The 16,124-nt window shown below is 45.9% G+C and overlaps 1 non-coding gene and 1 pseudogene across 1 annotated transcript; both read left to right on the top strand.

Moving 5' to 3' along the window:
- Positions 1 to 16,124, top strand: part of LOC120381541 — a 682,838-nt pseudogene that overhangs the window by 71,374 nt on the left and 595,340 nt on the right.
- Positions 1,688 to 1,759, top strand: TRNAT-UGU. The gene has a single exon. It is a non-coding gene; the product is annotated as a tRNA-Thr (tRNA).

The following is a 16,124-nucleotide window of genomic DNA, read 5'->3' as shown; positions in this document are numbered from 1 at the left end:
TTATTGTCCCTGCCCCAAAGCAGACAGACCGATGGAGAAATGCCATTGAGACCAGGGTAATACTCCACTGCCGTTCTACCTTTTTTACTTGCTAAACTCCCTCCCAGCCTTGTGGGGTCTCAGAGCCCAGTACTGAGCCTGAGCCGAGATGTCTACACTGCAAATTTACCACCCCACAGCCCAAGCCCCGGGAGCCTGAGCTGGTATGGGGCAGCCGTGGGTGTTACATTGCAGTGTGGACATAAGCCTATTGTGTTTCATTTCTTAGTTTCTGCTGCCATCGTGTGGCCATTTCCTTCCCCTCCTTTCTGTCCAAAGTGCAGAGCCCAGTTCCTCCAGGGGGAGAAGGACGTCTTCCTTCTTCCCTTCCTCAACAGCCCCCTCCTGGAGAGCCCTTTGCTGGGGTATGGGTGGGGAACAGCCATTTCTGAGGATTAATTTCATATTAATGGTGTTGATCTATAGATTTTACAGCCAGACTAGATCACTAGGTACCTCTGCTCTGACCTGATTCAGAACATCCACCCCAAGATCTTCTGGCTGAACGAGGAGGGTTCATTCAGAAAGTCATCGTGTTTGGGTGTAAAGGTGTGAAATGATGGGGAAATTGGCCCCTCTTTCAAGTTTAAATGTTGTAACTTCTACATCTAGACCGGGGTGGCCACCCTGAGCCTGAGAAGGAGCCAGAATTTCCCAGTGTCACTGCCAAACCTGCACCTTTGTATGCAACTACTGAGTCAATTGTGAACCTTCCCATCATTGTCCTTTGCTCTTAACCCTGAGGCTATTGCCCCATCATTGGGGCCATTTCCCGCCTCTCTTTCATACAGAAGCACAATTTTCCTTGCACAGACACAGGAACAGAAAGATCTTTCTCTGTCCCTTGTGCAAAGCAGGGGGCCAAATTCCATGGAAACAATGGACAAGCAGGGGGCTCTGGGCACATCCAGCCCTGGCCGTGAAATGTTCCTCCCCTCTTTCTTTATGCTGCTGCTGCTATTTCATGGATTGTCTGGGATGAGGAAAAAGCTGAGTTCACTCCAGGTGGAGGGGAAAAGAACCCTGAAAATCTCAGGACCCAACCCCTGCTACCAGGATCACTGAGGTGCTGGGAATCTGCCTGGGAAAGGGACTGTGTGAATTGTCAAGGTGGGGAATGAATAACAATCTACAACTAGATCCACCTCATTAACCACCGACACAGGCTAATCCTGCTGCTGATAGAAGGGAAACTGGGAGCCATTCTTTGCTGTTCAGCCATGGAAACAGTGACCCAATTGCACTGCAGTGAATGTGCTGGGGAAGGCTGGACTTCACAGGCAAGTGGAAATAGTAGATCCTAGAAATACCTGGAGCTTCCCACACCACTTCTGCCACCAGGGTGAGGTGTTGAGCTGCTCACAGCATCCCCCACTATGACCTTGCAGCAGGGGATTGCCGCACCCCCAACCCAATGCAGGGGAGAGGGCTGAGTGAATCTCTGCACCCTGAGACCAGGGCAGCCACTCTCTGCCCCACACATAGAATCTGGCCCTGCTGAAAAGTGACCCCTATGAACAAGTCACCTCCAGGAAAGCAGGATTAGTCCTCAGAGAGGGGAATGGGCTTCTCGTGAAGCTTATAGGTCACTGGATGCTCTGGAAACAGGAGGGCTCTGAGTGTAACCCATAGCAAACACAACCTGCTAGGGGATGTAGCTCAGTGGTTGAGCACATGCTTTGTGTGTACGAGGCCCTGGGTTCAATCCCCAGCATCTCCATGATCATTTTTTCACCCTGCTGCTTTGCTCATGCCCAGAGGGGATGTGGCCCACCAGTCTCCCTGCACCAGTTTCAGCCCTGCTCAGTGAGGGGCAAGTGACAATTGCATGGAAGGTCTGGGGGGGTTCTGCTCCTAAGTCACCTCGGTACATTTAAGATTCCCACCTGCTGTCTGCTTGGGACAATGGTAGATGAGAAGGGCGAATCCTCCAGCACTGGAGGGAAAGGTCCCATCTGCACAGACTGAGAGGCAAGGAAACAGAGGGGCAGTCAGTGCTCAGGGAGGAGAGGGGTCAATGATTTACTCCCAGCAGGGGACACTGTCTTTTTGAGTATCAGAGGGGTAGCCGTGTTAGTCTGGATCTGTAAAAGGCGACAGAGTCCTGTGGCACCTTCTATACTAACAGACGTATTGGAGCATGAGCTTTCGTGGGTGAATCCCCACTTCGTCAGATGAATGGAGTGGGAATTCTGTGCCTGGCTAGCCAACTACAAAAGCAGTTTCTCCTCCCTTGGTGATCACACCTCAACTGCTAGAAGAGGGTCTCATCCTCCCTGATTGAAACACCTTGTTATCTTTAGACTGGTTCTTGCCTGCATACTTATACCTGCCCCTGCAAATTTCCACTACATTCACCTGACGAAGTGGGTATCCACCCACGGAAGCTTATGTGCCAATACGTCTGTTAGTCTGTAAGGTGCCACAGGACTCTGTCTTTTTGAGGCGAGTGCTGCTGGCTTGGGATGGTGCTGACGATGGATAGAAAAAAGGCTGGAGTCAATGGCAGATGGGACCACAGAAGGGGAAGGGGAATGGCAGCCCCACAGAAGGTCCTCGGTGCTCAGATGCCCCCAGTTATTGCACCCTGGCCTGTCCTAGAGAGAGAAAAGACACCGAGGGACCCAGCCCCCCTACAGTGATCCCATGGACAAGAACCAGGTTAGGAGTGGGGTGAAGGTTCCTCTGGCAAAGGGGAGCTGAAATCCTCCGTGTCCTGGAATTTAAGCAATGAAAGCTTCAAACCCTGCATGGGTGTGGGCTGAGGTGCATCAGCAGAAGATTGGGCTGGACAGGGGTGGCAGGTTTGTATAATTTTTGGTGGTGCCCAGAATGGGACCAAGTCCTGCCCCACACACCTGCCTAAGGCTCTGGGAAGGAGTTTGGTTGTGGGAGGGAGAGGGGTTGGGCTCTGGGAGAGTTTGGGTGCAGGGTCTGGGCTCAGTCAGGGGGTTGGGGTGCAGGAGGCAGTGTGGGGGAAGGCTCTTGGAGGAGTTTGGGTGCAGGTGTGGGGTCTGGGCTGGGGCAGGGGTTGGGGTTGCAGGAGAGGGTGAGGGGTGCAGAATTTACCTCGGGCATCTCCCGAAAGCATCCCGCAGCCCCTAAGCTGGAGGGCCTGGGGCGTCTCTGCGCACTGCTGCCCGCAGACTCCACCCCTGCAGCTCCCATTGCCACAGTTGGCAGAGTTGGCAGTTGGGGCGGGGGCAGCATGTGGAGACCCCCTCACCCCCACAGTTGTTCTTCTCACAGCTGGCTGATGGGGGGCAGCAGGGGATCTCCCCAATCTGGGGGAATCTCTCTGTGCCCCACTGTTAGTTCTCTATCCTGTCTCCCCCTAACCACGCACACCACTCTCCTCCCCATTATCAGTGTTTTAGAGAGACCCCTCCCTCCCTTTATGGGATACAGACTCTCTGTGACAGAGACTGACTGGGGCTCCTCTCTGCATGGCCCCAGTGGGGAAGGAAAGAGACTGGGGGAGGGGGAGAAGATGGGCAGAAAGAGTCAAAAGGGGCAAAGCCAGAATAGAGGAGATTTTCTTCCTGTCGAAGAAAAACTAAGTTCTCGCTTTTTGTTTGGGTGCAGCAAAATCAAATACTTTATTAATTTCTCTAGTGAACACAAGAGGGAGAGAGTGTCATAGGAACTGGGTTGCCCTTGTCCCGGACGGATCTCTCTCAATTAGTAAACAATCATAACAATCATTTATACCTTTGTAACAGACAATGGTTAGTAATCTTGGAGACATTGAAGATAAACATTTGCATTTGTTTATACATAAGCCTATTCACTATCTTATTTGTCTTCATTACTAGAACAAAAACAAAACTGCATTTCACAAGGTCGTAATGACTTTTCACACAATTCACTCTGTACCACATTATCTTACAGCATGCAGGGTCACATCCTAACTTCTGCTAAATTAGCTAACATACATTAAGATCCCTTCAAACCTTTATTCAAACCTTTATTAATTAATTCTTGGCCTCCACACTCCCCCCTTTTGTACTTCTAGTACAACAAATACCTCAAATCTCAATTTGCATTAAACCATGGATTTCAGAGTCTACAGGAGACATGTCAACCCCAGGGGTTTTCATGGGATTTAATGACAATGCATGATTAGTATGAACATGAAAAGTATTACTACTATCATTACGTCTATTACAACAACAACAACATAATCCCACACCAACTAACAACACTACAAACAATAACATCCCCATAGGAATAAAATAATGGGGTTGTCGTACAGTTTTGGTAACAAAGCACAATACATCATACTTAGTACATTAAGTAGACACTCTATAAGCTGTATGAAAGGCATTCTTTCAGCATGATATATATTCTGAAGCATGTGAATTTGCCCTTGCAACTCAGAGATCCTGCGAACCTCTGGCAACAATGAAAGCAAATTCTGAAACCGATCAGGTACTATTCTAGTGCAATTAAAATATACCTGAAATCTAAGAGCTACATGCAACATTCTATCTGCAGGCCAGTAAATGATATGATTGCCTGCAGCAGTGGTAAGATTAATATGTATATCTTGTAATGTGGTGGTATTAACGTACACACAGCTATCATTAGCCTGAAAAAGTGGGTGTCCTGTAAGGGTAGTTCCTTGACCTCTACCCTCCCAGCAAATATTGTCATAAACAGTGACAACTTCCCCTGGCTCCAGTTTCCGTACACACTGAAGCTGTGGTGGTTCTAACGGCCAAAATGTCCATAAATTCCCTAACCCCATCCAAATATCAGCTGTAATCCCAGGAGCACTAACTAAAAATCGATTAGGAGAATCAGGTGGTCTCACTTCCCAGATATCTCGGTGAAGCACCCAATCCCACATGCATACCCGGCAGGATTCGGTATGTGGGAGCCCACACCCCCTTAACCGGTCCATATGCTTGGAAGGAGCACTGTGAACGTCCACACTTCCATCCAGAAAGTCTCCAAGTATGTCTCCATGGCCACAGATCAGATGGTACTCCTGACGTGTCTGTAAGGGCAGTGGGCCAAGCTTGGTGTACTAGATCATTCCGAATGGCCATCAGCTGGTCATTCAGGAAATCCTGAATTTGCGAACATGCTAGCTCCCACTGCAATGCCTTCCCAGCCTCAGTGATATTCAGTACCATCTCTCTCAATAAATTCTGGGTCATAGAACTAAGGGCGGAAATGACATGTAACTCACCCACTCCGGTTTGCACTTGGGTCAGCTGTGCCCCTGAAATCAGGCCGGTGGCCTTCTCTAATTGGCCCAATTTCTCATCATGTTCCTGGGTCTTAAAAATATTCCAAACAGCAGCTGCAGAATTGGCCCCATCCCACAAGGATCCGGCCAGATCCCTCTTCTTTCTAGAGGAAATAACCCAGGCCCTCTGTTGTGCTAATCTAATGGCAGCCCCTTGTGAACAATTTGGATATGTAGAGGTGATCTGAAAACTAGATAAAGGCAATGTAAACTTCACAGTCCCTAGTGTAGTGTTAAGTACAGTCCACCGATATTCTGCCATATGTCCCCTTAGTGTAGGTCTATACCACATCTGTTGGTTGTAGACCTTCATATAAGTCCGAGAGGCATTAACATTAATAGCATAAGAGGGAGTGTATTGCAATAAAGTACAGGTCACATTATCAGTCACTGGAATGGTCTCAGTGCAGGTAAAATTTCCAGTAGCAGAACAAACTCTTTGGGTAGTCGTTTTGTTATTCACTAATTGGGTAACCAAATAACAATAAGGGCCTCTTTCAGGTAACATAGCACAAATTCCAGGAATAACCATCATATCTACGTCACCATGGAACCCATCAGTTTCATTAATAAATTCTTGGGGCTGATTTGCAGTAATATTATGGATCTCTATTTCCACTGATCCATTTGTTGTCCACTTAATTGTTCGCTCATATGAATTCTGTTGAACCTTAAAAAATAGGCTTTCTGAGCAATATTCTAATAAATCACTAAGATGGGAAGGTCTGGGCCAATGAATTTCATTAGAATATACGATTTCGTTTACATCTGGATAAATTACAGAAGTGATGGCCAGGGTTGAGGGGCTAGTGGGGGTAACCTTTGTGGTAGCAAGGCGCTGGTAGTCATCATCTGAAAGCCAATTAGGAGGGCAGTACATCCCCAGGGTACTTGTCCATAAGCACAGAGCCCTGCCCTGGAAGAAATCCAAGCCACCATTCAACCCCACATTCCCAAGCACGCTCCCCACAGTTCCTCGTTGCCAATAAACGATGCTTCGTTTCTTCCACCAGGCCAGTTCATAATGTCTCTTTAGTCAGGAATCCCTGGACTCTGGAGGTGTTTGCAGAACGAATGTATCTTCTTTTCTTCCCCAAAAACAATTGTGGTCTAGCACGATAAGGGGAAGAGGGTTGTAATGTTGGAATTCCGTTAGAAAAATCCAAAGGCACAGTAGGTCTGTCAGAGGACAAGGGAGAGGTCACCAGTACGTCACCTTGTCCTCTTCTTCCGCTGTCCAGCAGGTACAGCAGGGCTAGAAGAAGAAGTATGTTGATCATCAGTAGGTGTGTTCTCCTGAGGTGGAGGGTCTTTTTGCAGTGCGATGCATGGGTCCAGGCAGGTAGTCCTTGACACTTCACAGCAGTGTTGGTAGTCAACAGGACTTGGAAAGGGCCTTTCCAGCGTGGAGCCAGGGCAGTCTTTCATTGATGGACCTTTATGTAGACCCAGTCTCCTGGTTCCAACGAGTGGCAAGGTTGCACAGGATCCTTCGGTAAGGCTTCCTTCACCTGTGTATAAAAGACTTAACACATTTCATTAGTGCCTGACAATACTTAAGCATTATGTCATCCATCAAATGAATGTCCATCTGAGCTAAGGTCAGTGGGGGTGCAGTTGGTAGTCGCATTGGGCGTCCTGTCAAAATCTCATGAGGGCTGAGTCCAGTCTTTCGATTGGGAATGGCTCTCATACTCATCAGTGCCAAAGGAAGGGCATCTGGCCACTTTAAGTTTGTTTCAGCACAAATCTTGGCCAGTTTATTTTTTAAAATCCCGTTCTGGCGTTCCACTGTCCCAGCAGATTGTGGGTGATGAGGGCAGTGAAGGTTGTGTTGGATCTGCAAAGCTGCACATAACTCCTTTACAATCTGTCCAGTAAAGTGAGTTCCACGATCACTGTTGATACTCACAGGGATGCCAAAACGTGGTACAAAATCCTTAAGCAGAAGTTTCACAACAGTCCTGGCATCTGCTTTCCTGCAGGGAAAAGCTTCAACCCAATTGGTAAATACATCAACTAAAACTAATACATATTCATAACCACAACATTTAGACATTTGAATAAAATCAATCTGAATATTTACAAAAGGTCCCCAAGGAGGAGGGTGGGCTGCCTGCTTAGCTTTAACAGCTTTACCAATGTTGTGTTGTTGACAAATCACACAGTGTTGACAGTAGGAATGTGCGACAGAAGGGAAAATGGGTGCAAACCAATCTCGGGTAACTGCAGCAACCATCCCCCCTTTGCTCACGTGTGCCATTCCATGGTATATGCGAGCAAGATAGGGCAATAACATCTTCGGTGCCACCAGGCGACCATCCGGGGCACGCCAAAGATGATCAGAATGTAAAATGCAGCCAGCAGCACTCCAAGAGTGCTTCTCAGTTCTCGATGCTGCCTCCTGGATCTTTGCCAGATCCTCAAGGGAGGCCAGTGAAGGCTGCTCTATCAGTACACAAGAATGTTCAGCCTGAGGTGCAGAAAGGGCCGCGGCCTTGGCAGCAGAGTCTGCCAGAGCATTTCCACGGGTAAGAATACGCCATCTGGTGTACAATAAATGGTACACCCCAATTTACACAACAGATCTCTTCCCAGCAGATTCACAGGAGAAGAAGGACTAAGCAAAAAGGAATGCTTATCTTCCAAAGGGCCAAGAAAAACTGCAAGGGGTACTGTGACAGGGTGCGAAACAGGACAGTTTGAAATGCCCACAGCATTAACAGACAAAGCGGACAAAGGAACAGAGGGAAACTCTGAGGATCTCAGAGCAGACCTGTTGGCCCCCGTGTCCACAAGACAAGTAACAGATTTTCCAGCAATTTTACAATCAACATATGGGCCTTCTTGATTAATAGGAATTAAAGGATTCATGATGCAGCATGTTCCCTCTCAGGCTGTCCTAGTAAGGGGTTCCTTGTGGGGAAAAACAGGCGCTTCAGGATTTGGGAACTGAGTAGGATTTTGAGCTAATCGATTTTGACACTCATTTCTCCAGTGTCCCTCCTGACCACAAAAGTGGCATGCAGTGCTCCCAGTCGGGGCAGGACTCTGGGCAGGATATGAGGAACCCCTTCCCATACCTCGCCCACGACCTCGTCCCCGTCCTCTTCTCATTCCCCCACGACCCCTGTGCTGATAAGTTTGTAACTGTAAAGCCATAAGTTTTGTTTCACTAGTTTCTTTCTTCTGGTCTATGCAAGCTGTACAATGATTGGCAACTGTCGCCAATTCTGAAAGGGGTTTAGTTTGCCAGCCAATACAAATAGTTCTCAATGGTTGCTGAACTTTTGGCAAGAGTCCCTGAACAAAAGCAGCTCCTACCGCTTCCCTGGCATTATCAGCTGGATCAGTAATTCCCGAATGCTGTTCAAAGACCTTTGTTAGTCTATCAAGATAATCAGCAGGGGATTCTCCCTTATTCTGTTTACAGTTTGCAATTTTAGTCCAATCTGTTTTCTTAGGACAAACTTCTGAAATAGAGGTCAAGAGACGGTTCCTAGCTTCTGTCAAATCATGCTCAATACCAGGGTCGGCATCAGGCCAAGCTGCCTGTCTGTTAAGCCGTTGCTGAACTTCAGCTGGCAGTACCGCTCGTAAAAGCTGATTAATATCTGCCCAAGATGGATTATAGCACTGAATCACTGTCTGGAGCTCTTCTCTAAACTTTACCGGCTCCTCCCTGATTTTAGGAAATTCTTTCACCAAGTTTCTAAGATCTCCAGGTGTCCAAGGGGCATGTACCTTAACTAACCCCCCTACAGCTCCAGCCCCAGGCAAGTCTCTTAAAGGAGCCTGGAGTGCCTGTGTCGTGCTTCTAAGAAAATAGCCGGCATTGTTATCAGTAGAAGCAGGGTTAACCGGACTACTGGAATCAGTCAGTAAGGAAGAAGATAATTCTTCCGAAGAAGGAGAATGAACAACTTGTGCAGTTGCTATCGGCGGCGGGGATATTACCACTGCCTGCACATTCCGAGAAGGGGGAGCAGGGGGAGGAACTGGCTGCGGCTGTGGAATGCTGCTAAAAAAATCCACTATGTCTTCTGCAGTCTCCTCCTCACTTTCAGGCTTAACTAACTGGGGATAAAGAGAAGCAGAGGGCTGCACTGGGGCAGGAAGACATTTGGATGTCTTACATTTAAGTTTTAAATCCTGTACTTCAGTTTTTAATTTTTCTTGGGAGTCCTTCAGACTCCGCACCCGAGACTCATGGAGTCTCTTTGTTGCTTCCTCCCACCAAGACAGAAACTGCTCGCACTGCGCAGCAGAGGCGTGTGATTTAAGGGTTTCTCTGAGGTATGTAAGTTTATCTAACTCAAAGGTACCTTCTAATGGGCATTGTTTAAATGAATTGTCACGTGTACAGATTCCAATCATTTAAATACCTGCAGGTTTGAGGACCATAATGTACGTACATGTAATATGCTGGGGTACCCTTAGGGGGTAAGGTAGAAAGTTTAGACTGTTCCCCCCCCATTTTCCAGTCACACCAACTGAGGGGGTCCCTGTCCGCGCTAGCGGATCAGAATCTAACAATCCTCCTACAGGGTACTCACAAACAGGAGAGACTCACAAGGAAAACTACGACCCTCTTACACCTCCTTTCAGCAAAGAGCGTCGGCTAGTCTCTGGGAGATGAAGCCGCATACTCTAATTGCATCCAGTGAGACGATCAGATTGTCAGTAGCCCACACAGAAGGGAAAGGGAGGGAAGATGGGTTCACACACTCCTAGACCCAGGCAGCTTCCTCGCCGGACTATGCCAGGCTGAGTCAGCCCACCGTGGGTTGGATCTCCTAAAGATCCACTAGTTACCGGGCTTGCGTTAGAGTAGTCCTGATCATTAGCTTCCGCTTCACAGGGTACTCTGGGCGTCTTCCGATAACGATCAGTCACACTGGTGTACACATACACACACACACAACAAGGCCTCTTTTTCTCTTTTTAACCCTTTTTTAACCTTTTAAATTTTTTATTTATTTATTTATTTATTTTTAACCAAGATGCATCGTTACCTGGTCCGGACCAATACCATGAGGCGGTATGACAACCCCTCCTGAGGCGGTAAAAACCCCTCAGCACCGGTGCATTCTAATGCATTTACCTATGCATGTACCTGTTGGCCAACTCAGCAGTTCCCAGTACTGCTATAAACTAACCTTATCGGGGCCTCTCCCCAATACCACTCTGCATTTGATCCTGCTGCACAGTCAATAAGTTCAGATGGCGTGAGCCCAGCAGAAACAGACGTCCCCCACAGACAGTCCTCCTCCGACACCCCAATAGAGATTTCAAAAGGTCTCTTACCTCATTGTGGCGCCATGGGGTTCGAAGGGGAACGATCCGTAGTAGCCGTCTGTGTGTCCGTGGGCGTTGCCATCCTGGACGAGCCCCCAAATTGTCGAAGAAAAACTAAGTTCTCGCTTTTTGTTTGGGTACAGCAAAATCAAATTCTTTATTAATTTCTCTAGTGAACACAAGAGGGAGAGAGTGTCATAGGAACTGGGTTGCCCCTTGTCCTGGACGGATCTCTCTCAATTAGTAAGCAATTCATAACAATCATTTATACCTTTGTAACAGACAATGGTTAGTAATCTTGGAGACATTGAAGATAAACATTTGCATTTGTTTATACATAAGCCTATTCGCTATCTTATTTGTCTTCATTACTAGAACAAAAACAAAACTGCATTTCACAAGGTCGTAAATGACTTTTCACACAATTCACTCTGTACCACATTATCTTACAGCATGCAGGGTCACATCCTAACTTCTGCTAAATTAGCTAACATACATTAAGATCCCTTCAAACCTTTATTAATTAATTCTTGGCCTCCACATTCCTGTTAAAATGTACTGGAGTCTCATCGCTGAAAAGCCGCATCTTGAGTTCAGTTTGAACCAGCAGCCTTTCAATTACCAGGCAAAGGTGTGAACCACAGAGACTGATAACTGCCTGCTTCCCAAATGTGTTTAAAAAACATCTTCAGGGGTGCAACTGGTTAGTGCAGAGGGGCCATCTGTTGGGTTTATGAGTTCAAGCTTTCTCTCAAGCCCTTGTTTCTCTTACCTGTGTAGTTTGTTTTGCCTAATTCATATACAAAGTGCTACACTAGAAAAAGGAGAGTAAGTTCTAAAATGTAGAGGTGGGTGCATACTTTAGAAACATCCCCCCTGTGCTGCCATTAGTTCCAGCAGATTGTTCACTGGAAGGGCAAATTGATTTCTTTGCTGCTGAGAAAGATGCCAGGACAGGTCTGTGGGCACCAGATCTCTCTGCTTCTTCCAGTTCCTTCCCTGCTCCAGTCACTGCTGTAGGAGGATCCTATATGCACTGAGCCTAAACATTTTCCTGGGCCTTCTTAGCATAGTTGGCAGCATGTCAGTCTCATACTCAGTAGGTCCTGAGCTCATACCTCAGAAAAGACAATGGTTTTCTGCTCCCTGCTTCAGATTTTCTAAAGGAAATCAGAGAAAAGAAGCTATAGGAGAGTGGTTCCTAGACACTCTAACACACACAGATTTTTCTAAGGCATTAACTTTTCTTTCTCTGTGGAGTTTGTATTCTCCATAGAGCAAAATAAAACAAAAACATGCAAGTCTAAGACTAATACAGTATGAAACTCAATACAGATAAAATCTCACCCTCAGAGATCTTCCAATAAGCTTCTTTTGCAGACTAGACTTATTTCTTGTCTGGGTCCAATCTTTTCACCTGGTATAGTCCTTGTTCCAGCTCAGGTGGTAGCTAGGGGATTTCTCATGACTGCAGCCACCTTTCTTTCTGTTCCACCCCCTTAAACAGCTTTGGTACAAGGCAGGAATCTTTTGTCTCTCTCCTGGGGAAAAGCCCCAGGTTTAAGATGGATTCCTGTACCAGATGACATGGTCACATGCCCTGTGAGACCCCAAGCCTTCATTGTTCCTGGCCTGACTCACAGATGGTGCAGGACAGAGCCATCTCCAGTCAATTGTCCTGGTTAATGGGAGCCATCAAGAGTCCAAACCACTATTAATGGCCCACACTTTGCATCATTACAACAGGACCTCAGAGTTATAGTTCATATTTCTAGCTTCAGATACAGGAAAGATCGGTTCATACAAATAGGCTGAACACACACAGTAGATAATAAGCTTTGTAATGATACTGCACAAAAGACCTTTTGCATGAAGCATGTTCCAGTTACATTATATTCACACTCATTAGCATATTTTCATAAAATCATCAACATCACAGCAGGGAAATGGTTTTACTGCGGCACCTGGGAGCAGTTGAGTTTCATGTTCAGGCTCTGCTATGAGTTCCTCCAGGTTTCCATAAGCACACAGGGCCCTTAGCGGTACTCTCGATACAGGAATGGCCCAGATACAATGAAGTGATGGGAATTGCATTTTCCTTTTTAATTTTTGAATTTCCAATGACATTTCTGTTTGTGATTTTGTTTTGCTTCGTATAACTGTGTTTTCTCAGGGACTTGATATTTACCAGGCTAACTAACAGCTAATAACGGGAGACTTCCAAGCAGGGCGTGGGCGAGCAGAAAAGAACTGTAAGAGACGCTGGTTTTCGACCTTGTGTTAGATAAGAATAGAATGCAGATTGTAGCAGAAATTGCTGAGAGAAGTAAGCTATCAGAAAGGAATATGTACAAACAAAATGTAGTTGTTGCTCCTTACTGTATGTCACAAAAGGTATAAATGCTTGCCTTAATTGTTTACCTAACTGAGACCTACCTCGGGAGGGGAAACTCTGCCTGTCTGTACTCTCCCGAATAACTGCAGTTGCTCGAAATAAACAGCATAATATAACAACATTTAACATCCCGGTGGTGGGAAGAACATCTCAACAGCCCAACACTGTGGCATTTGATTTCAAAAAGGAGAACTATACAAAAATGAGGGGGTTAGTTAAACAGAAATTAAAAGGTACAGTGACTAAAGTGAAATTCCTGTAAGCTGCATGGACACTTTAACGACACCATAATAGAGGCCCAACTTAAATGTATACCCCAATTTAAGAAACACAGTAAAAGAACTAAAAAAGAGCCACCGGGGCTTAACAACCATGTAAAAGAAGCAGTGAGAGACAAAAAGACTTCCTTTAAAAAGTGGAAGTCAAATCCTAGAAAGGAGCATAAACATTGCCAAATTGTAGGTGACAAATCTGAGGAACTGTCACAGACTGAAGTGTCACTAGAGGAGGTTTTGGAATTAATTGATAAACTCAACATTAACAAGTCACCAGGACCAGATGGCATTCACCCAAGAGTTCTGAAAGAACTCAAATGTGAAGATGTGGAACTATTAACTATGGTTTGTAACCTGTCCTTTGAATCGGCTTCGGTACCCAATGACTGGAAGTTAGCTAATGTAACGCCAATATTTTAAAAGGGCTCTAGAGGTGATCCTGGCAATTACAGACCAGTAAGTCTAACATCGGTACCGGGCAAATTAGTTGAAACAATAGTAAAGAATAAAATTGTCAGACACATAGAAGAACATAAATTGTTGGGCAAAAGTCAACACGGTTTCCGTAAAGGGAAATCGTGTCTTACTAATCTATTAGAGTTCTTTGAGGGGGTCAACAAACATGTGGACAAGGGGGATCCAGTGGACATAGTGTACTTAGATTTCTAGAAAGCCTTTGACAAGGTCCCTCACCAAAGGCTCTTACATAAATTAAGTTGTCATGGGATAAAAGGGAAGGTCCTTTCAAGGATTGAGACTGGTTAAAAGACAGCGAACAAAGGGTAGGAATTAATGGTAAATTCTCAGAATGGAGAGGGGTAACTAGTGGTGTTCCCCAAGGGTCAGTCCTAGGACCAATCCTATTCACCTTATTCATAAACGATCTGGAGAAAGGGGTAAACAGTGAGGTGGCAAAGTTTGCAGATGATACTAAACTGCTCGAGATAGTTAAGACCAAAGCAAACTGTGAAGAACTTAAAAAAGAGCTCACAAAACTAAGTGATTGGGCAACAAAATGGCAAATGAAATTTAATGTGGATAAATGTAAAGTAATGCATATTGGAAAAAATAACTCCAATTATACATAAAATATGATGGGGACTAATTTAGTTACAACAAATCAGGAAAAAGATCTTGGAGTCATCGTGGATAGTTCTCTGAAGATGCCCACGCAGTGTGCAGAGGCGGTCAAAAAAGCAAACAGGATGTTAGGAATCATTAAAAAGGGGTTAGAGTATAAGACTGACTATATTATTACCGTTATATAACTCCATGGTACGCCCACATCTTGAATACTATGTACAGATGTGGTCTCCTCATCTCAAAAAAGATATACTGGCATTAGAAAAGGTTCAGAGAAGGGCAATTAAAATGATTAGGGGTTTGGAACGGGTCCCATATGAGAGATTAAAGAGGCTAGGGCTTTTCAGCTTGGAAAAGAGGAGACTAAGAGGGAATATGATAGAGGTATATAAAAATCATGAGTGATGTGGAGAAAGTAGATAAGGAAAAGTTATTTACTTACTCCCATAATACAAGAACTAGGGGCCACCAAATGAAATTAATAGGCAGCAGGTTTAAAACAAATAAAAGGAACTTCTTCTTCACACAGCGCACAGTCAACTTGTGGAACTCCTTGCCTGAAGAGGTTGTGAAGGCTAGGACTATAACAGGGTTTAAAAGAAAACTGGATAAATTCATGGAGGTTAAGTCCATTAATGGCTATTAGCCAGGATGGGTAAGGAATGGTGTCCCTAGCCTCTGTTTGTCAGAGGATGGAGATGGATGGCAGGGGAGAGATCACTTGATCATTATCTGTTAGGTTCACTCCCTGGGCTGCTTCTGCTCTACAACTATAATTGTCTTTTTACACCAAAATCACTAACTTGAGCACCCAATTCCATGTACAGTCCTAGTGGATGTAAGGCACAGGTAACTTTTGCCTCAGGGTAGCTTGTTGGCATCAACCCTCTCTCCCCCACCTGGAGCTGATGAAATTCCTGGCTGGAGGGACACACGCTCCTACAAGTCAAAAGGAAAGGAGCTGATAGTAAAGATCACAGGACTGACCCCAAAGAAGGGTGAGCTGCAAAAGGGAGAAGCAGGCAACTCATCCGGCAGAGCTGAGAGACCACAGTGAAGATGGTGCAAAGATCACTATATTGGAATTAGCAAATGTGATTTTTTTTAAAACAAATCTGTGGGAAGCCCTAATAAAGGCATTTCTTACAGTTCTCTCCCATTTGGATTATCTGATATCTAATAGAGAATGACATCTGACTGAAGCTTTTCCCAAATGCAGAGCATGTGTAGGGTCTCTCTCCACTGTGGATTCTACGATGTCTGACAAAGTCTGAGTGCTCAATGAAACTTTTCCCGCACTCAGAGCATGTGTACGGGATCTCTCATGTGTGGATTCTCCGATGTCTGATAAGGCTTGAGCGCCGACTGAAGCTTTTCCCGCACTCAGCGCACGTGTAGGGCGTCTCTCCTGTGTGGATTCTCTGATGTCTAATAAGGTTAGAGCGCAGACTGAAGCTTTTCCTGCACTCAGAGCACGTGTAGGGCGTCTCCCCTGTGTGGATTCTCTGATGTGTGATAAGGCTTGAGAGCTGACTGAAGCTTTTCCCGCACTCAGAGCACGTGTAGGGCGTCTCCCCTGTGTGGATTCTCTGATGTGTGATAAGGTTTGAGCGCTGACTGAAGCTTTTCCCGCACTCAGAGCACGTGTAGGGCCTCTCCCCTGTGTGGATTCTCTGATGTGTGATAAGGCTTGAGCGCAGACTGAAGCTTTTCCCGCACTCAGCGCACGTGTAGGGCGTCTCCCCTGTGTGGATTCTCTGATGTGTGATAAGGCTTG

This window comes from Mauremys reevesii, linkage group 14 (genome assembly GCF_016161935.1).
Source record: "Mauremys reevesii isolate NIE-2019 linkage group 14, ASM1616193v1, whole genome shotgun sequence".
In the NCBI taxonomy this organism is placed as follows: domain Eukaryota; kingdom Metazoa; phylum Chordata; order Testudines; family Geoemydidae; genus Mauremys; species Mauremys reevesii.
Note: the sequence above shows the minus strand (reverse complement) of the source record. Positions and strands in the feature narration are given on the sequence as shown.